The 22,901-nt window shown below is 43.4% G+C and overlaps 1 protein-coding gene across 3 annotated transcripts in view; it reads left to right on the top strand.

Annotated features, from left to right (window-relative positions):
- The window catches only part of LOC117344912 (tensin-4-like), a 193,645-nt gene that overhangs the window by 123,672 nt on the left and 47,072 nt on the right, over nucleotides 1-22,901 (top strand). The gene's annotated exons all lie outside the window — the stretch shown is intronic.

Genomic DNA, 22,901 nt, shown 5'->3' with positions numbered 1-22,901 from the left:
TGAATCCATTGTCACCTGTTGAGAGCAATCACTCTCTAGTAATTGTGACAATAATAATTTCACAAAAGGGAGACTACTCTGTACCATCCAGACAGTCGGTGAAAGTCTGCTCTGTTTTGTGGAGTGTGTTACGTACCCTACCTGAGGTAGTAATTTGATCTGTGAATGGTAAGCTGTCCTATGACTTGTGGGAGGTGGGTTTAAAACTCGGTAGTTGAGAGTGACAGAAACATTTATTTGTTTACCTTTTGAATTAAGAATCAAAACAGTTTTTAAAGTGAAGTTATTATATAGAATCAGAAGATTCGGTTATTATTAGTCAGCAAATTAAATGTCAAGTTAGATTAAAGAAATGAACGACTTTGATTTGACTACTCACAGACTGAATGCTAGACTTTTGTCAGGCTAGTGTTGTCACCTACATTCACAAACCTTTACACTTGTCAAATATCTGCTTGTCTACCACCCACAGAAACATTCTTACTATTCAGAGGGTCACTCACATCAAAATAACAGTCTTTCTCTTCACAGAAGATCATTCTGGTAAATACAAGCCACAATATCGCTTGCCTAGCTAGAACTTCTCTTTAGTTTCAGTGGGCCTGGTTTGATTCCTAGTACAGAGGTCCCAGGGTTGATCCCTAGTTCAGAATTCAGAGAGTTGATCCCTAGTACAGAGGTCCCTGGTTTGATCCCTAGTACAGAGGTCCCAGGGTTGATCCCTTGTACAGAGGTCCCAGGGTTGATCCCTAGTACAGAGGTCCCTGGGTTGATCCCTAGTACAGAGGTCCCTGGGTTGATCCCTAGTACAGAGGTCCCTGGTTTGATCCCTAGTACAGAGGTCCCTTGCTTGATCCCTAGTACAGAGGTCCCCGGGTTGATCCCTAGTACAGAGGTCCCTGGTTTGATCCCTAGTGCAGAGTTCAGAGGGTTGATCCCTAGTACAGAGGCCCCTGGTTTGATCCCTAGTACAGAGGTCCAATGTTTGATCCTTAGTACAGAGGTCCCAGAGTTGATCCCTAGTACAGAGGTCCCTGGTTTGATCCCTAGTGCAGAGGTCCAATGTTTGATCCTTAGTACAGAGGTCCCAGGGTTGATCCCTAGTACAGAGGTCCCTGGGTTGATCCCTAGTACAGAGGTCCCTTGCTTGATCCCTAGTACAGAGGTCTCTGGTTTGATCCTTAGTTCAGAGGTCCAATGTTTGATCCCTAGGACAGAGGTCCCTTGCTTGATCCCTAGTACAGAGGTCCAATGTTTGATCCCTTGTACAGAGGTCCGAGGGTTGATCCCTAGTACAGAGGTCCCTGGTTTGACCCCTAGTACAGAGGTCCCAGGGTTGATCCCTAGTACAGAGGTCCCAGGGTTGATCCCTAGTACAGAGGTCCCTGGTTTGATCCCTAGTACAGAGGTCCCTGGTTTGATCCCTAGTACAGAGGTCCCTGGTTTGATCCCTAGTACAGAGGTCTCTGGTTTGATCCCTAGTACAGAGGTCCCAGGGTTGATCCCTAGTACAGAGGTCCCAGGGTTGATCCCTAGTACAGAGGTCCCTGGTTTGATCCCTAGTAAAGAGGTCCCAGGGTTGATCCCTAGTACAGAGGTCCCTGGTTTGACCCCTAGTACAGAGGTCCCTGGTTTGATCCCTAGTACAGAGGTCTCTGGTTTGATCCCTAGTACAGAGGTCCCAGGGTTGATCCCTAGTACAGAGGTCCCTGGGTTGATCCCTAGTACAGAGGTCCCTTGCTTGATCCCTTGTACAGAGGTCCCTTGCTTGATCCCTTGTACAGAGGTCACTGGTTTGATCCCTAGTACAGAGGTCTCTGGTTTGATCCCTAGTACAGAGGTCTCTGGTTTGATCCCTAGTACAGAGGTCCCCGGTTGATCCTTAGTTCAGAGTTCAGAGGGTTGGTCCCTAGTACAGAGGTCTCAGGGTTGATCCCTAATACAGAGGTCCAATGTTTGATCCCTAAGACAGAGGTCCCTGGTTTGATCCCTAGTACAGAGGTCCAATGTTTGATCCCTTGTACAGAGGTCCGAGGGTTTATCCCTAGTACAGAGGTCCCTGGTTTGATCCCCAGTTCAAAGGTCCCTGGTTTGATCCTTAGTTCAGAGTTCACTGGTTTGGTCCTAAGTTCAGAGGTCCCAGGTTCCACATGTTGACGTGGAGAGTATTTTGAGATATATTTGACATGTTGATGTGGAGAGAATTTTGAGATATATTTGACATGTTGATGTGGAGAGAATTTTGAGATATTTTAGAATATGTATGACTTGTCAACATGAGAGTATTTTAGAATATGTATGACTTGTCAACATGAGAGTATTTTAAAATATGTATAACTTGTCAACATGAGAGTATTTTAGAATATGTATGACTTGTCAACATGAGAGTATTTTGAGATATATTTGACTTGTTGACTAGGAAAGTGTTTTGAGATATATTGATGTGACTATAAGGTATTGACGTTGAGTGGATTTTGAGATAAAGGGAATAATTGTGTCTGACTCAGGCCCAGTGACAGTTAAGACTGGGTGGTGACACTTAGGATGGCCAGCTGAAGTGTCAGGAATTTAAAGTACCAGTCCAGATTACCAGGTTACAAGCATTTTATTCAAATCTTGAACTTGAAAACTTTAAATTGTTTCTCTACAAAACACTTTTAACAATACATATGTAGATTTCTCCTGGCTATTTTGTCCCTCAGAAGTTTTAATTTGTTTTGTACCATCGTAAAGTTAGTTTTCAGATCAGATCACTGACATTTTGTCTGTACATGTCAAGGTGCTGAAGTCAGAATCGGAGCATGCAACGAGCAACACCAGACTTCCCACACAGTGGATCAGAAGCTTGATTTACTGTGGTAAATCTGATGTGGACGATACTTCGTAGGGTAGGGCAAGTTTGGGGTATCAAAGGTCTATAGAATAAAGTAGTTCTGGTCAGCCTTCAGCTGGAGACGAACATTTTGTGTGATGGTAGGCTTGGATTAGCTACTGGACACAAGGCTTGTCTCATACTTGACTCGAGCTTTGTCTAAGACTTGACATAAGGCTTGTCTCAGACTGGACTCAAGGCTTGTCTTAGACTTGATATAAGGCTTGTCTTAGACTGGATATAAGGCTTGTCTCAGACTTGATATAAGGCTTGTCTCAGACTGGACTCAAGGCTTGTCTTAGACTTGATATAAGGCTTGTCTTAGACTGGATATAAGGCTTGTCTCAGACTTGATATAAGGCTTGTCTCAGACTGGACTCAAGGCTTGTCTCAGACTGGACATCAGGCTTGTCTCAGACTGGACATCAGGCTTGTCTCAGACTGGACTCAAGGCTTGTCTTAGACTGGATATAAGGCTTGTCTAAGACTTGACATAAGGCTTGTCTCAGACTGGATATAAGGCTTGTCTAAGACTTGACATAAGGCTTGTCTCAGACTGGACTCAAGGCTTGTCTCATACTGGACTCAAGGCTTGTCTCATACTGGACTCGAGCTTTGTCTAAGACTTGACATAAGGCTTGTCTCAGACTGGACACAAGGCTTGTCTCAGACTGGACACAAGGCTTGTCTTAGACTTGACATAAGGCTTGTCTCAGACTGGACTCAAGGCTTGTCTCAGACTGGACACAAGGCTTGTCTTAGACTTGACATAAGGCTTGTCTCAGACTGGACTCAAGGCTTGTCTCAGACTGGACACAAGGCTTGTCTCAGACTGGACCCAAGGCTTGTCTTAGACTTGACATAAGGCTTGTCTCAGACTTGACATAAGGCTTGTCTCAGACTTGATATAAGGCTTGTCTCAGACTTGACACAAGGCTTGTCTCAGACTGGATATAAGGCTTGTCTCAGACTTGACATAAGGCTTGTCTCAGACTGGATATAAGGCTTGTCTCAGACTTGATATAAGGCTTGTCTCAGACTGGACCCAAGGCTTGTCTTAGACTTGACATAAGGCTTGTCTCAGACTGGACACAAGGCTTGTCTCAGACTGGACACAAGGCTTGTCTTAGACTTGACATAAGGCTTGTCTCAGACTTGACATAAGGCTTGTCTCAGACTGGACACAAGGCTTGTCTTAGACTTGACATAAGGCTTGTCTCAGACTTGACATAAGGCTTGTCTCAGACTTGATATAAGGCTTGTCTCAGACTTGACACAAGGCTTGTCTCAGACTTGATATAAGGCTTGTCTCAGACTTGACATAAGGCTTGTCTCAGACTGGATATAAGGCTTGTCTCAGACTTGATATAAGGCTTGTCTCAGACTGGACCCAAGGCTTGTCTTAGACTTGACATAAGGCTTGTCTCAGACTGGACACAAGGCTTGTCTCAGACTGGACCCAAGGCTTGTCTTAGACTTGACATAAGGCTTGTCTCAGACTTGACATAAGGCTTGTCTCAGACTGGACACAAGGCTTGTCTTAGACTTGACATAAGGCTTGTCTCAGACTTGACATAAGGCTTGTCTCAGACTGGACCCAAGGCTTGTCTCAGACTGGACACAAGGCTTGTCTCAGACTGGACCCAAGGCTTGTCTTAGACTTGACATAAGGCTTGTCTCAGACTGGACACAAGGCTTGTCTCAGACTGGACACAAGGCTTGTCTCAGACTTGATATAAGGCTTGTCTCAGACTGGACACAAGGCTTGTCTCAGACTTGATGTAAGGCTTGTCTCAGACTGGACATATAGCTTGTTTCAAACTTCATCAAAATGTTACAACAGTCCAAATCCGTGTTCCCACTGGATTTCAGATTCAGGAGCATATTTTATAGGTTATCAGAATTGTATGTCCCTTGAAAGTTGAAGGAACTAACATCTCTTTAGTTCTGGGGACTTTGCAAAGCATTGTTAGTCAGTCAGTTCCTGTTTCATTGACAGTGCTTATATAAGTCAGTCTACTCTAGGTTGTTATATGGAAATGGCAAAGGAAATACAAAATTCAGTCAAGTTTTAAGTATCTGAAATTGAATGAAATTCCTGATGGTTCACTTTGTGGATGTTAAAGTGGTCTTGTAATTTCCATTAGGAAATGCTTTAATACTGAAGTTGTCAGTATTGTAACAAATCAATCCATGTCTGGGTGTTGATACCTCAGGCGTGTGTGAATTATTGAGTGTGTAATTAAGGACATACCTTCAGCAGTACCACAACGACATGCTGAATCTGTCACTGTAGAGGACATGATACCATGACGACATGCTGACATCTCACGTAGAGGAATGTTCGTATGACCGACATGTTGATCTGTCACTTGTAGAGGACAATATCCCAGACGACATGCTGAATCTGTCACTGTAGAGGACATGATACCATGACGACATGCTGAATCTGTCACTGTAGAGGACATGTTACCATGACGACATGCTGAATATGTCACTGTAGAGGACATGATACCATGACGACATGCTGAATCTGTCATCGTAGAGGACATGTTACCATGACGACATGCTGAATCTGTCACTGTCAAGGACATGTTACCATGACGACATGCTGAATCTGTCACTGTAGAGGACATGATACCATGACGACATGCTGAATCTGTCACTGTAGAGGACATGATACCATGACGACATGCTGAATCTGTCACTGTAGAGGACATGTTACCATGACGACATGCTGAATCTCACTGTAGAGGACATGTTACCATGACGACATGCTGAATCTGTCACTGTAGAGGACATGATACCATGACGACATGCTGAATCTGTCACTGTAGAGGACATGTTACCATGACGACATGCTGAATATGTCACTGTAGAGGACATGATACATGACGACATGCTGAATCTGTCACTGTAGAGGACATGATGCCATGACGACATGCTGAATATGCCACTGTAGTGGACATGTTACCATGACCACATGTTGAATCTGTCACTGTAGAGGACATGTTACCATGACGACATGTTGAATCTGTCACTGTAGAGGACATGACATGCCATCCAACCAATATGACATTTAGACAATATCAGTGCTAGATTCTATTTCTCATGTTATGAAACAGACAAGTTTGATTTTGGATTAGGTGTCCTACATAGAGACCAGTTGTGTTATGGTGTTATACTGGGAGGTATGTTAGATATTTTGTATTACATGTTTATTATCAGATTATTTGATGTAATTACTTCTATCAAATTACACACAACAAACCTATTGATGAGGACACATAAATAGAGTCTGTAGTAAGATTGCTCACATACTCATCCAACAAAAATCCTTGTTTACTTAAAGTAAGCATGCCCAACTGCACAACATTTCCTGTCATTCCAGGGCTTTGCGATGCAAATTTTCAGCATGCTTGGCTATTCTGTATTGTGATCTTGACATTTTGAAAACAGCAGGAATTCAAACATTTTGAGAAACAAAAATATAGTTTCTAGATGAAAAATCTAGATAAGATTAATGAGAATGTAAGCTTGAAAATTGCTCTCTACTTTAAATTCATCTAAATGCAAGAAAGCAATTGATGAAAATAATTTGATAATGACCCTAATTATATTGGCTAAATTCTGATGTTTATGTTGAAAGAGTTAGTATTCAAATGCTGTCCAATTTAGAAATAGGAAAAGTTTCCATGAATAGATTCTGTGTTAACTGTGGTAATTATACCGTTCAGTGTTTGCTATGCTAACCATGAACAGCACCTTTTATTCTCTGGGCGGGCTTTGTTATTTTTAATGTCAAAAAGCACATGATTCACCACCGTTCAACCTTTTGTTGAGTCTTAAAAGTGAAAGTTAATTTTTTTTTCGGCCAACATTCTTGTCTTTAGTTGTCCTAGGGGAGACAATTGACGTATGGAGCTGGTTTAAATTCCACTATTGTTCGGCTAATGAGTCTCACTGTGTTGTCGCCTGTCCCTGGACAAAAGACAGATAGTTATTCAATCATAGAATGTTTTGTGACGAGGACTGTCCAGATCATCTCCTTGTGACCTTGAATTCTACACCATTGTTGTCAAATCGTAAAAATTTAATTTCAGTTTTCAGAATAGAGAAAATTGTACTGTGTAGTAAAAGTCATCCATTCACTAAAGTTGTGTATAGAGAGGGCGTCAGTTGATCAAGACAGGGGGAGACAACCCCATATTGTGTCTCATCCTGTCAGCTATCCGATACCATTGTCTGGTACCTGTTGATTGCAAAAACAGACATATTTTGATTGAAAGGGAAATTACAGGTGACAGCATATATACAGATGGTGGATCTTCTTACCAGTGTAACTCCAAACTGTGACACTTATAATTTAGTGTACACCCTCTTAAACTCCAAACCTGTAACTCGGTAAACTCGCCCTGAAACTCAAAACCTGTCACTCAGTAAACTATCCCTAAATCTGCAAACCTGTCACCTGGTAAACTCGCCCTAAAACTCCAAATGTGTCACTCAGTAGATTTCCCAAAAATTAAAAACCTGTCACTCTGTAAACTTCCTAAAACTCTAAACCCATCACTCGATACACTCACCATTAAACTCCAAACCCATCGCTCGGTAAACTCGCCCTAAAAGTCAAAACCTCTCACTTGGTAAAATCGCCCTGGTCACCTGGTAAACTCGCCCTAAAACTCCAAATGTGTCACTCAGTAGATTTCCCAAAAATTAAAAACCTGTCACTCTGTAAACTTCCTAAAGCTCTAAACCCATCACTCGATACACTCACCATTAAACTCCAAACCCATCGCTCGGTAAACTCGCCCTAAAAGTCAAAACCTCTCACTTGGTAAAATCGCCCTAAAACTCAAAACCTGTCACTTGTTACACTCGCCCTAAATCTCCAAACCAGTCACTCGGTAAACTTGTCCTAAAACTCCAAAATCATCACTCGATACACTCACCATTAAACTCCAAACCCATCCCTCGATTTACTCACCCTTAAACTCCAAACCCATCACTCGATCTACTCATCCTTAAACTCCAAACCCTTCACTCGGTATTATAACTCAAATAAGTGTGTGTTTGAGCGCTGCATGAATATCTGCATTTTCACTTAATTCAAAAGCAAAAAAATCTATTTGAATGTTAAAAAGATAATCCATATTTTTCAGAGATAGGATATTGAAGCTATTTTCTTTAAGGCACTTTTTTAAGTCGCAGGGTGAAAAATTGTGATCTCACATTTTAGCCAGACTGAAGTCAGTATTTATTGAGTCTGCAGTAGCTTGCACTTGTCTGTAGTAGGACTACAACGCTGATTATATTGACCAGAATTATCTATGGCTTCATTCTGAATTGAGAGACTGCAGGATGACAGCTACTATAATTACATAATGATTACGTTAGAATAGAGATACAGGGAGCATATATCTATAGCTATGATTTAATCGTCAACCCAAGTAGGCCACGAGGCCTTGAGCCTTGATTTCAATCATTACTATGTCAATAATTGAAAATTTGGGGAAAAAAATAGCTACACTTTATATCATTATGAATGATATATTATTCAATTAGCATTGCAATCACTCTATATAGAAGGTCCTTTGTGGTATAAAAGTACTGATGTAGAAATGAAATCCAATCACCTCACATGATCCTGTAACTACTGGGCCAGAAGTTGAGGTGGGGTCGTGTATTAGTCTGAGAGGGCGTTTTGTCGTAGACTTTAATGAGGTCTGGGCGTGAGGTTATTTCCCTGGAGTATTGCAGAACCCCTTATCCAGTTGGCCTGTACACCTAGGTAAACCAGCTGTATTGCCTGTCAGCGGCCACGACTAATGCAAACACGAAAATGGTAGAACATTAAATTTGTAGTCAATCACATCATCTTATTTCAGAGGAAATTACAAAAAGTGCTTGTTTTCCGTGTGGCGAAATCGTAAAGTGATATGATCTCCTGTATCAGATATGAGACATGCAATGGTATGGGCAGAGACCATACCTGTCTGTTTTAACCATGCAGGCATATAACTCATTCTGGGACTTTTACATGCTGGCTTGTAATGCATTCTGGGACATTTCTCTACTGACATGTAATATGCATTCTGGGACTTTTCAATGCTGTCTTGTAATGCATTCTGGGACTTTTTCATGCTGGCTTGTAATGTGTTGTGGGACTTTTCATTGCTATCTTGTAATGCATTCTGGGAATTTTTCATGCAGACTTTTCTATGCGTTCTGTGACTTGCCTAACCCAGTCGGCTGTGAGGTATAATGTAACATTTGTAAATGAAGAGTTACATTAGGTCACAGGAAGTAAACATCAGTATGATAAGTGTATATACTTACGTGATAACCTAATGGTTGCTGCACCTGCATCTTCAACTCCATTCTGCTTATCACATACCACCCATAACCCCCTTACACTACATAATTCACCTCCATAATACTAAACACGTCGCCATCATCCCCAGTCTCCCATTCTACATATACCTCTCCCTACTGATCCATACAGCAAACATCCCCTCCCCTCTGACCCACCACAAACATCCCCCGCCCTACTGACCCATACCACAAACATCCCCCGTCCTACTGACCCATACCACAAACATCCCCTGCCCTACTGACACATACCACAAACTCCCCTCCCCAGTCTCCCATTCTACATATACCCCTCCCTACTGACACATACCACAAACATCCCCTCCCTACTGACCCATACCACAAACATCCCCTCCCCACTGACCCATACCACAAACATCCCCTCCCCACTGATCCATACCACAAACATCCCCCGTCCTACTGACCCATACCACAAACATCCCCTCCCCACTGATCCATATCACAAACATCCCCTCCCCACTGACCCATACCACAAACATCCCCTCCCAACTGATCCATACCACAAACATCCCCCGTCCTACTGACCCATACCACAAACATACCCTCCCCACTGATCCATACCACAAACATCCCCTCCCTACTGACCCATACCACAAACATCCCCTCCCCACTGACCCATACCACAAACATCCCCTCCCCACTGACCCATACCTCAAACACCCCTCCCTACTGACCCATACCAAAAACATCCCCTCCCCACTGACCCATACCACAAACATCCCCCGCCCTACTGACCCATACCACAAACATCCCCCGTCCTACTGACCCATACCACAAACATCCCCTCCCCACTGACCCATACCACAAACATCCCCTCCCTACTGACACATACCACAAACATCCCCTCCCCACTGACCCATACCACAAACATCCCCTCATTTCCTATCCACACCTATAATACTCCCCAATATCACATACCATCCGCCCCACCCCCAGTAACTCTACATGTACCTCAACCCCCACCCATATACCACACACCTCATTGTATGTACCTCCACCCCCACCCATATACCACACACCTCATTGTATGTACCTCCATCCCCACCCATATATCACACACCTCATTGTATGTACCTCCATCCCCACCCATATACCACACACCTCATTGTATGTACCTCTATCCCCACCCATATACCACACACATCATTGTATGTACCTCCACCCCCACCCATATACCACACACCTCATTGTATGTACCTCCATCCCCACCCATATACCACACACCTCATTGTATGTACCTCCACCCCCACCCATATACCACACACCTCATTGTATGTACAACCACCCCCACCAATATACCACACACCTCATTGTATGTACCTCCACCCCACCCATATACCACACACCTCATTGTATGTACCTCCATCCCCACCCATATACCACACACCTCATTGTATGTACCTCCATCCCCACCCATATACCACACACCTCATTGTATGTACCTCCACCCCCACCCATATACCACACACCTCATTGTATGTACCTCCATCCCCACCAATATACCACACACCTCATTGTATGTACATCTATCCCCACCCATATACCACACACCTCATTGTATGTACCTCCATCCCCACCTATATACCACACACCTCATTGTATGTACCTCAATCCCCACCCATATACCACACACCTCATTGTATGTACCTCAACCCCCACCCATATACCACACACCTCATTGTATGTACCTCCATCCCCACCCATATACCACACACCTCATTGTATGTACCTCAACCCCCACCCATATACCACACACCTCATTGTATGTACCTCCATCCCCACCCATATACCACACACCTCATTGTATGTACCTCCACCCCCCACCCATATACCACACACCTCATTGTATGTACTTCCATCCCCCACCCATATACCACACACCTCATGGTATGTACCTCCATCCCCACCCATATACCACACACCTCATTGTATGTACCTCCACCCCCACCCATATACCACACACCTCATTGTATGTACCTCCATCCCCACCCATATACCACACACCTCATTGTATGTACCTCTATCCCCACCCATATACCACACACCTCATTGTATGTACCTCCATCCCCACCCTGGTATACCACACACCTCATTGTATGTACCTCCATCCCCACCCATATACCACACACCTCATTGTATGTACATCTATCCCCACCCATATACCACACACCTCATTGTATGTACTTCCACCCCCACCCATATACCACACACCTCATTGTATGTACCTCTATCCCCACCCATATACCACACATCTCATTGTATGTACCTCCATCCCCACCCATATACCACACACCTCATTGTATGTACCTCCACCCCCACCCATATACCACACACCCCATTACATGTATCTCTATCCCCACCCATATACCACACACCTCATTGTATGTACCTCCATCCCCACCCATATACCACACACCTCATTGTATGTACCTCAACCCCCACCCATATACCACACCTCATTGTGTGTACCTCCATCCCCACCCATATACCACACACCTCATTACATGTACATCTATCCCCACCCATATACCACACACCTCATTGTATGTACCTCCATCCCCACCCATATACCACACACCTCATTGTATGTACCTCCATCCCCACCCATATACCACACACCTCATTGTATGTACCTCCATCCCCACCCATATACCACACACCTCATTGTATGTACCTCTATCCCCACCCATATACCACACACCTCATTGTATGTATCTCCATCCCCACCCTGGTATACCACACACCTCATTGTATGTACCTCCATCCCCACCCATATACCACACACCTCATTGTATGTACATCTATCCCCACCCATATACCACACACCTCATTGTATGTACCTCCATCCCCACCCATATACCACACACCTCATTGTATGTACCTCCACCCCCACCCATATACCACACACCTCATTGTATGTACCTCCATCCCCACCAATATACCACACACCTCATTGTATGTACATCTATCCCCACCCATATACCACACACCTCATTGTATGTACCTCCATCCCCACCTATATACCACACACCTCATTGTATGTACCTCAACCCCCACCCATATACCACACACCTCATTGTATGTACCTCAACCCCCACCCATATACCACACACCTCATTGTATGTACCTCCATCCCCACCCATATACCACACACCTCATTGTATGTACCTCAACCCCCACCCATATACCACACACCTCATTGTATGTACCTCCATCCCCACCCATATACCACACACCTCATTGTATGTACCTCCACCCCCACCCATATACCACACACCTCATTGTATGTACTTCCATCCCCACCCATATACCACACACCTCATGGTATGTACCTCCATCCCCACCCATATACCACACACCTCATTGTATGTACCTCCACCCCCACCCATATACCACACACCTCATTGTATGTACCTCCATCCCCACCCATATACCACACACCTCATTGTATGTACCTCTATCCCCACCCATATACCACACACCTCATTGTATGTACCTCCATCCCCACCCTGGTATACCACACACCTCATTGTATGTACCTCCATCCCCACCCATATACCACACACCTCATTGTATGTACATCTATCCCCACCCATATACCACACACCTCATTGTATGTACTTCCACCCCCACCCATATACCACACACCTCATTGTATGTACATGTACCTCTATCCCCACCCATATACCACACACCCCATTGTATGTACCTCCATCCCCACCCTTATACCACACCTCATTGTGTGTACCTCCATCCCCACCCATATACCACACATCTCATTGTATGTACCTCCATCCCCACCCATATACCACACACCTCATTGTATGTACCTCCACCCCCACCCATATACCACACACCCCATTGTATGTACCTCCATCCCCACCCATATACCACACCTCATTGTATGTACCTCCATCCCCACCCATATACCACACACCTCATTAGCTCACCTGCCCGAAGGGCAAGTGAGCTTATGCCGTGGCGCGGCGTCCGTCGTCCGTCCGTCGTCCGTCCGGCCGTCCGTCCGTCCGGCCGTCCGGCCGTCCGTCCGGCGTCAACTTTCCATTCAAGCAACTTCTTCTCAATAACCAAAAGGCCTAGAGACCTAATATTGGGCCTGTAGCATGCTGGGGTGAAGGGCTACCAAGTTTGTTCAAATGAATGACCTTGACCTTCATTCAAGGTCACAGGAGTCAAAAAGGCTAAAATCTTCAAACGACTTCTTCTCAACAACCAACAGTCCCAGGGAGTTGATATTGGGTCTGTAGCATGCTGGGGTAAAGGGCTACCAAGTTTGTTCAAATGAATGACCTTGACTTTCATTCAAGGTCACAGGAGTCAAAAAGGCTAAAAAAAATTAGACGACTTCTTCTAAATAGCCAAAAGACCCAGGGACTTGATATTGGGTCTGTAGCATGCTGGGGTGAAGGGCTACCAAGTTTGTTCAAATGAATGACCTTGACCTTCATTCAAGGTCACAGGAGTCAAAAAGGCTAAAATCTTTAAACGACTTCTTCTCAATAACCAAGAGTCCCAGGGACTTGATATTGGGTCTGTAGCATGCTGGGGTGAAGGGCTACCAAGTTTGTTCAAATGAATGACCTTGACTTTCATTCAAGGTCACAGGAGTCAAAAAGGCTAAAATCTTTAAACGACTTCTTCTCAATAACCAAGAGTCCCAGAGACCTAATATTTGGCCTGTAGCATGCTGGGGTGAAGGGCTCCCAAGTTTGTTCAAATGAATGACCTTGACTTTCATTCAAGGTCACAGGAGTCAAAAAGGCTAAAATCTTTTAAACGACTTCTTCTCAATAACCAAGAGTCTCAGGGAGTTGATATTGGGTCTGTAGCATGTTGGGGTAAAGGGCTACCAGGTTTGTTCAAATGAATGACCTTGACCTTCATTCAAGGTCACAGGGGTCAAAAAGGCTAAAATCTTTAAACAACTTCTTCTCAATAACCAAGAGTCCTAGGGAGTTGATATTGGGTCTGTAGCATGCTGGGATGAAGGGCTACCTAGTTTGTTCAAATGAATGGCCTTGACCTTCATTCAAGGTCACAGGGGCCAAAAAGGCTAAAATCTTTAAACAACTTCTTCTCGATAACCAACAGTCCCAGAGACCTAATATTTGGCCTGTAGCATGCTGGGGTAAAGGGCTACCAAGTTTGTTCAAATGAATGACCTTGACTTTCATTCAAGGTCACAGGAGTCAAAAAGGCTAAAATCTTTAAACGACTTCTTCTCAATAACCAAGAGTCCCAGAGACCTAATATTTGGCCTGTAGCATGCTGGGGTGAAGGGCTACCAAGTTTGTTCAAATGAATGACCTTGACTTTCATTCAAGGTCACAGGAGTCAAAAAGGCTAAAATCTTTAAACGACTTCTTCTCAATAACCAAGAGTCCCAGAGAGTTGATATTGGGTCTGTAGCATGCTGGGGTAAAGGGCTACCAAGTTTGTTCAAATGAATGACCTTGACCTTCATTCAAGGTCACGTCGATCAAGTATGCTTAAATCTTTAAATGACTTTTAGTGAAAAGCCAAAGTGCAGAGAGACATTATATTGGTCCTGTAGCATGCTTTCAAATAACTGCAGGATCCATATATGAAAAGATCACTGCATTGCAGGTGAGCGATTTGGGCCCATTGGGCCCTTGTTGTATGTACCTCAACCCCCACCCATATACCACACCTCATTGTGTGTACCTCCATCCCCACCCATATACCACACACCTCATTACATGTACATCTATCCCCACCCATATACCACACACCTCATTGTATGTACCTCCATCCCCACCCATATACCACACACCTCATTGTATGTACCTCCATCCCCACCCATATACCACACACCTCATTGTATGTACCTCCATCCCCACCCATATACCACACACCTCATTGTATGTACCTCTATCCCCACCCATATACCACACACCTCATTGTATGTATCTCCATCCCCACCCTGGTATACCACACACCTCATTGTATGTACCTCCATCCCCACCCATATACCACACACCTCATTGTATGTACATCTATCCCCACCCATATACCACACACCTCATTGTATGTACCTCCACTCCCACCCATATACCACACACCTCATTGTATGTACCTCTATCCCCACCCATATACCACACATCTCATTGTATGTACCTCCATCCCCACCCATATACCACACACCTCATTTTATGTACCTCAACCCCCACCCATATACCACACACCTCATTGTATGTACCTCAACCCCCACCCATATACCACACACCTCATTGTATGTACCTCCATCCCCACCCATATACCACACACCTCATTGTATGTACCTCAACCCCCACCCATATACCACACACCTCATTGTATGTACCTCCATCCCCACCCATATACCACACACCTCATTGTATGTACCTCCACCCCCACCCATATACCACACACCTCATTGTATGTACTTCCATCCCCACCCATATACCACACACCTCATGGTATGTACCTCCATCCCCACCCATATACCACACACCTCATTGTATGTACCTCCACCCCCACCCATATACCACACACCTCATTGTATGTACCTCCATCCCCACCCATATACCACACACCTCATTGTATGTACCTCTATCCCCACCCATATACCACACACCTCATTGTATGTACCTCCATCCCCACCCTGGTATACCACACACCTCATTGTATGTACCTCCATCCCCACCCATATACCACACACCTCATTGTATGTACATCTATCCCCACCCATATACCACACACCTCATTGTATGTACTTCCACCCCCACCCATATACCACACACCTCATTGTATGTACATGTACCTCTATCCCCACCCATATACCACACACCCCATTGTATGTACCTCCATCCCCACCCTTATACCACACCTCATTGTGTGTACCTCCATCCCCACCCATATACCACACATCTCATTGTATGTACCTCCATCCCCACCCATATACCACACACCTCATTGTATGTACCTTCACCCCCACCCATATACCACACACCCCATTGTATGTACCTCCATCCCCACCCATATACCACACCTCATTGTATGTACCTCCATCCCCACCCATATACCACACACCTCATTGTATGTACCTCAACCCCCACCCATATACCACACCTCATTGTGTGTACCTCCATCCCCACCCATATACCACACACCTCATTACATGTACATCTATCCCCACCCATATACCACACACCTCATTGTATGTACCTCCATCCCCACCCATATACCACACACCTCATTGTATGTACCTCCATCCCCACCCATATACCACACACCTCATTGTATGTACCTCCATCCCCACCCATATACCACACACCTCATTGTATGTACCTCTATCCCCACCCATATACCACACACCTCATTGTATGTATCTCCATCCCCACCCTGGTATACCACACACCTCATTGTATGTACCTCCATCCCCACCCATATACCACACACCTCATTGTATGTACATCTATCCCCACCCATATACCACACACCTCATTGTATGTACCTCCACTCCCACCCATATACCACACACCTCATTGTATGTACCTCTATCCCCACCCATATACCACACATCTCATTGTATGTACCTCCATCCCCACCCATATACCACACACCTCATTTTATGTACCTCCACCCCCACCCATATACCACACACCCCATTACATGTATCTCTATCCCCTCCCATATACCACACACCTCATTGTATGTACCTCCATCCCCACCCATATACCACACACCTCATTGTATGTACCTCCACCCCCACCCATATACCACACACCCCATTACATGTATCTCTATCCCCACCCATATACCACACACCTCATTGTATGTACCTCCACCCCCACCCATATACCACACACCTCATTGTATGTACCTCCATCCCCACCCATATACCACACACCTCATTGTATGTACCTCTATCCCACCCATATACCACACACCTCATTGTATGTACCTCCATCCCCACCCATATACCACACACCTCATTGTATGTACCTCCACCCCCACCCATATACCACACACCTCATTGTATGTACCTCCACCCCACCCATATACCACACACCTCATTGTATGTACATCTATCCCCACCCATATACCACACACCCCATTACATGTATCTCTATCCCCACCCATATACCACACACCTCATTGTATGTACCTCCATCCCCACCCATATACCACACACCTCATTGTATGTACCTCAACCCCCACCCATATACCACACACCTCATTGTATGTACCTCCATCCCCACCCATATACCACACACCTCATTGTATGTACCTCCACCCCCACCCATATACCACACACCTCATTGTATGTACCTCCATCCCCACCCATATACCACACACCTCATTGTATGTACCTCCACCCCACCCATATACCACACACCTCATTGTATGTACATCTATCCCCACCCATATACCACACACCTCATTGTATGTACCTCCACCCCACCCATATACCACACACCTCATTGTATGTACCTCCATCCCCACCCATATACCACACACCTCATTGTATGTACCTCCATCCCCACCCATATACCACACACCTCATTGTATGTACCTCCATCCCCACCCATATACCACACACCTCATTGTATGTACCTCCATCCCCACCCATATACCACACACCTCATTGTATGTACCTCCACCCCACCCATATACCACACACCTCATTGTATGCACCTCCATCCCCACCCATATACCACACACCTCATTGTATGTACCTCCATCCCCACCCATATACCACACACCTCATTGTATGTACCTCCACCCCCATCCATATACCACACACCCCATTACATGTATCTCTATCCCCACCCATATACCACACACCTCATTGTATGTACCTCCATCCCCACCCATATACCACACACCTCATTGTATGTACCTCCATCCCCACCCATATACCACACACCTCATTGTATGTACCTCCATCCCCACCCATATACCACACACCTCATTGTATGTACCTCCACCCCCACCCATATACCACACACCTCATTGTATGTACCTCCATCCCCACCCATATACCACACACCTCATTGTATGTACCTCCACCCCACCCATATACCACACACCTCATTGTATGTACATGTACCTCCACCCCCACCCATATACCACACACCCCATTGTATGTACCTCCACCCCCACCCATATACCACACACCTCATTGTAGGTACCTCCACCCCCACCTATATACCACACACTTCATTGTATGTACCTCCACCCCACCCATATACCACACACCTCATTGTATGTACCTCCATCCCCACCCATATACCACACACCTCATTGTATGTACCTCCACCCCACCCATATACCACACACCTCATTGTATGTACATGTACCTCCACCCCCACCCATATACCACACACCCCATTGTATGTACCTCCACCCCCACCCATATACCACATACCTCATAAGAAAAGCTACTGACCTATACCTCCCCTACACCACATTACCTCCTCATACTGTATATCTCTCAACTCTACTGTCCTCTAGTTACTTTTCTCCTTGTACAGAGAGTCTGTACGACCTGATATAATGAAGAGAGAGAAAAATCTGTTAGAATTATAGAATTTCTGTCCAGTGTAGACAGTCTGATACAGACGTGCAACCACATGTTTACACCGGTATGATTCCCTTCCCTGAAACAGATCTATTTTGGCCGTTCTTTGGCAGCGTTGAGCGCCTTATTGTCTGCACCTCGCATGTCCTCATCAGCGTGTGTCCTCGTCAGGTGGAGTGCTATACAGAAACCTCACCTAATATTGCTGGTCCCAAGTGTGATCACAAGTGATACTTACGGTACTTACGCAGTCTTCGTGTGTCATTTGTAACAGGTACTGGTGTAAGCTGAAAGATGAACTCTGATTTCAGACATTCCATAGATTGTAATTGCATTCTTAATTGCATTATTAATTAAAACTAGAATTGTTAAAATATATTTTGTGTAAAAAACCAAAATCAAAACCAAAAACATTGAAAAAAAAAAAATTAAAATAAAAAAAAAAATTCATGAATTTTACAAATCATATCTAAAACCTTTATTAAACAGTAGTTTGAATTCTGCAATATTCTTCAAACTTATCCAAAATAAATTTATTTATGATAGGATTGCATAGAAGGCTTGAGGTTTGATCTAAAAGAATTAAAACTAATGATGGAATGGCTTACAGACAAGCAGTCTGCTATTACACTCTGCCCATTTATATTCAGATTGGAAAGTCATGCACATCCGATTTAAGATTTATATACAGGACATATTTTACGTTTGCCTTGACAAGCAGAGCCGATATCTGAGCGAAGCCAGCTCCATCATCAGATATGTGTCCCAAGAGATGGCTGATTTTTATTCTAAAAATTTAAATTTGGGAACTAATAAAAGCAATTTTGTTAAAATGTTTTCCATTTCACTTGGCAATCTGTGATCCTTTTGTTTAGCCCCATTCTGTGTAAGACAAATCAGATTTTTTTTCTAGTTGAGGTTTTTAAGCACTGAATGCTAAATCTGTGTGTCTATGTACGTGCTTCTAGCGTGGGAGATAGGCCGTTCCGCTATTCTAGACATTCAAGCTCTTCTTCAGGAAATGCGTTCTTTCTTTGGAACATAATTATCTTACTGCATGCGGATCTAAAACCAAAAACATAGGGCTTACAGCAAAACCTAATTAAAACAATTCTTTTTCTCCAGACTTTAATTCAATTATTGTGACAGAAGACTGAAACTGCATGTTGCCTGCAGGTATCACGCATGTTACGGAACACGGCTACCTGGTGAATAATTCACTCATTTCAATGCAATTGTTTTAATCCTATTTAAATGTGGAGATGATGATTGGTGATAGGGACCGAGATATAAGGCTACGCCGAGCCGTGCACTCGTGTAGTCGGCACTCTCCTGACATGGACAGCGGTGCATGTGTGCATCTTACTGGTTGTCAAGACAGGTGACAATGTTTCCATACCAACAGGTGTGTGGACCTGTGTTACCGGGAGACAGGTGAGTGGTCACGGTATCCTGTACAGGTATATACCTTATACAGGTGTTAGTCTGTCAGAATACAGGTAATACAGGTGTTACATCAGAAAGATCAGGTGGTACTCGATCGGGGAAATACCGCAGGAAGTTGTTAGACCGTTCTATTTCTGTACGTTTGTTTCTTGATGTTTATTGAAATAATTTATAGAAAACATTTTGCAGTAGTTGTGTCCACATAATTAAGTCTATAGAACTTTGTTAATTGTGTATGGATATACTTTTACCTCTTTGTAAGGTTCTACATGTATATGACCAAAAATGTTGAACGGCCGTCAAATCTCTTATCAGTTAATCAATCAATCAATCAATCAATCAGTTAATCAATCAATCAATCAATCAATCAATCTATTAATCAGTCAATAGTAAGATGCTGACCAAATTTTAACTGTCTTGATATTTATTGTTTACGATATTTTCACGGATGAAATACCAGAAATGATCAAATAAGGAGTTTTTAAACAAAATGAATCAATTGTTTTATGAATTATTTATAATATTGGTTAAGACATCGAAATGAGAAATGATTTAAAATTACTTTCATATCTTTATTTAATTTTTACCTTTTTAACTTTTAACTAGAAAATCCAAACATATCCATGTCTTGTTTTGTTTCTGGTCAAAAGTTTAAAAATATAGTTCCATGTCTGACTACATTGTAAGTCATTGATAAGATAAACTCCAATCCTGTCTGATCTGATTGTTTGGAATCGTTCTGGGGTACTTCCATGTTAGATATACAATCTTGCATATTATAAGACCTAGATAGGAATATCTGAATTATTTATCTAAAATCTAGGCTGCTGTCAGCTGTTGTCATCTCCCTATAACCTTGTCCCTGTCTTTATTAGTCCCCTACCGGTGAAACCCTTGGGACTATTAGATTTCCTCTGTCAGTTCTGTACATACCTGATTTGGGACTATAGGTTTCCTCTCCATCCATCCCATCTCCTATGTAGGTATGGTAAATGTGCTCTAGGGCCTCATTCCATGAGGGATTGTGATCAAACTTCTCACAATGATATCTCGGACAAGGTCGAGTTTCAGGGTTTTTGAGTCAAGGTTAAGGTCGCTGTTACTATTTTTAGCTGGGGCTAGTTGGGGACATGTATTGTTTTAACAATACCCAGTATGACTGTGGGTGAAAGTTTGTCAGTGCTCTAGATGCTTCAGACTGTGAGGGATTTTGTTCAAACTTCCCACAATAATAAAGGACCATACTATCTCAGACATATTCGATTCGCAAGATTTTTGGGTCAAGGTCAATGTCACTGTTACTATTTTTAGCACGGGCTGGTAGGGGACTTGTATTGTTTTAGTAATACCAGTTTGGTTGTTGTCTATATCTTTCAGTAACACTTTTGTGTATTAGGTGACTCACGACTTTGATTGTATCCTATGAAACCATATGGTGAAGTGTCGTTTTAAAGTATTGAAATTATTTTTCCCAATTGTGCAGTTAAATTTTGAAGTATCGTAAAGTAAATGATCTGATAAGTGGAATGGTATGACTAACCGGTGTATCTGTGGAGGAGGGGGGGGGGGGGCTGGGGACTTGACACAAGTGTTATATAACCTGGGGCCTGGTGTCCTGTACTCTCGACAGGGACCAATAACATCTCGACATGGCTCAGATTTAATTCGGAATCAACAAATATAGAAAAAAAAGTAATGAAAAATCAAATGTTCTAGCTGGGCAGATCAGTTCCAAAATCATTTAACACTTAGTGAATTTTAAAGAACTTGGGGGTTTGGTATCCTGTTGTTGTGTTGGAGTGTAAAAAACAAAGTAAATTGAGCATTTATAAGGTTATATTGTCTTCTTCTGACAATAAACCAGCATTAGAATCACAATTGTCTCCAGATAACTCTCCTACCCTACACAATCTAATGGAGAAAATTACTTAATCACAGGAAAAGTGGTGCCCCTCGATAATTATAGGTCGCTGTTTCATCGATAGCTGGCACTGAAACCTGATCACTGTGACGACTGGAATACATCACTGGGGATCTGTTACAGAATACAACACCAAGGATTTATTACAGAATACATCACAAAGGATTTATTACAGAATACATCACAGAGGATCTATTACAGAATACATCACAAAGGATCTATTACAGAATACATCACAGAGGATCTATTACAGAATACATCACAGAGGATCTATTACAGAATACATCACAGAGGATCTATTACAGAATACATCACAGAGGATCTATTACAGATTACATCACAGAGGATCTATTACAGAATACATCACAGAGGATTTATTACAGAATACATCACTGGGGATCTATTACAGAATACATCACAGAGGATCTATTAGAGAATACATCACTAAGGATCTATTACAGAATACATCACAGAGGATCTGTTACAGAATACATCACTGGGGATCTATTACAGAATACATCACAGAGGATCTATTAGAGAATACATCACTAAGGATCTATTACAGAATACATCACTGGGGATCTGTTACAGAATACATCACTTAGGATCTATTACAGAATACATCCTTGGGGATCTATTACAGAATACGTACATCACTGGGGATCTATTACAGAATACGC

This window comes from Pecten maximus, chromosome 16 (genome assembly GCF_902652985.1).
Source record: "Pecten maximus chromosome 16, xPecMax1.1, whole genome shotgun sequence".
Taxonomy (NCBI): Eukaryota; Metazoa; Mollusca; class Bivalvia; order Pectinida; family Pectinidae; genus Pecten; species Pecten maximus.
Note: the sequence above shows the minus strand (reverse complement) of the source record. Positions and strands in the feature narration are given on the sequence as shown.